Raw genomic sequence first — 1,620 nt, 5'->3', positions numbered from 1 at the left:
AGAGAGGTAACAAGAGAGCAAACACACACGCTGGGTGCTTTGCCAGCGCAGAGAAACGACAGGGAAAACAGGAGAAGCAGCAGACATTTGCCGTGTGCCTCAGCAGCTCTCCCTGCAGTGATCCACACTCCCAGTGGATCCCCAGACAGGGACAGATCCACCTGCAACAACAAACACCACAAGTTCAGCCAGCACCAGAAGGAAAACAGCTCTCCAGAGCTTTTCCACAGCGTTACGTTTGCTCCAGCCAACAGCAGGGAGATGAATGCTGGTCTGCAGCTCTAAACTTATATATCATAGACCTTATACAAACATTCCTACAGACAGAAAAGGCCAAGCTGGGCCTAGAAGCACCCTCTGTATCCACGTGCTCCTCAGAGTGACTCCAAGAAGTGGCTCATGTCCCCTCTGTCCAGCAGCTGCCAGGAAGGACCCCAAGCCCTGGGGTTGATCCCTCAGCCCAGCAAATTCTGCCATGGGAAGGATTCCCCCAAAGGAGCCCAAAGCACTGCAGGATGGACACGGGAAGCGTTCCCAGGGGAGAAGGAAGAGCCCAGCTGGGCTGCAGAGGAACACGGCACAGTGCTCAGCTGGTTTCCAGAGCAGAGCCACATGCAGGTGACAAATAAAGCTGTGTTCATCCTCCTCTTTCCTTCCCGGGATCCACCAGACTGTTTTCAAGCATGGACACTCATCTTTCTTACTTTCTCTACCCATTTTTATTTAAACCTTCAATTTTCTGTTTATTTTTTATTTTACCAGAGGTAGAAGGCAATGCTGGAAGAGAGGACAGAAGCCAGGCCACTGTAGGGAATCAAATGGTCCCATATCAACATATTCCAGGAGCTGGACTTCAGTGATCCCTGTGGGTCCCTTCCAACACAGGATACTCCATGATTCTATGACATTAAGGAGCACACACTAGTGGAAAGCAGCACAATGCCCTTTTTCCCAAGTAAGCAAGTGGGATCACATCAAATCCACACTCACTTAAGCTAAGCTGTTCCGACTACAACACTTGCACATGGGAGCAGATTCTTTTTATAGAGACCTGGTGCAGCACAAACACATGGGACAAAGAGCTCACTGGATTTAACTTATTCCCTTTACAAGACAAATGGAAAACAGCAGGAATATTTAAAGGATGGTGTCTTGAATGTGAAACAAAACTTTAATTCCCTCCACACCCATGAGGATGCCTCACTTCAGGACAATGCCTGTGGGATTACAGGCCACTTATTATTGGTGTTTTAGCTACTTTACAAGTTCTTCTTCCTAAAATTACAGGAATTGTAAATCTTCATGGAAACAAACACCTTGGACCAAGTTCCCAACATTAAAAACACAATACATTAAGGCTGAGAGAATTGGGATTGTTCAGCCTGGAGAAGGGAAGACTCCAGGGAGATCTGAGAGCCCCTTGCAGGGCCTAAAGGGGCTCCAGGAGAGCTGGAGAGGAACTGGGGACAAGGGATGGAGGGACAGGACACAGGGAATGGCTTCCCACTGCCAGAGGGCAGGGATAGATGGGAGATTGGGAGAAAATCCTTCCCTATGAGGGTGGGGAGGCCCTGGCACAGGTTGCCCAGAGAAGCTGTGGCTGCCCCTGGATCCCTGGAA

The sequence above is a fragment of the Manacus vitellinus genome, unplaced genomic scaffold (assembly GCF_001715985.3).
Source record: "Manacus vitellinus isolate BGI_N305 unplaced genomic scaffold, ASM171598v3 scaffold_84_pilon, whole genome shotgun sequence".
Classification (NCBI taxonomy): domain Eukaryota; kingdom Metazoa; phylum Chordata; class Aves; order Passeriformes; family Pipridae; genus Manacus; species Manacus vitellinus.
The sequence above is the reverse complement of the archived record's forward strand: the minus strand, read 5'-3'. Positions refer to the sequence as shown.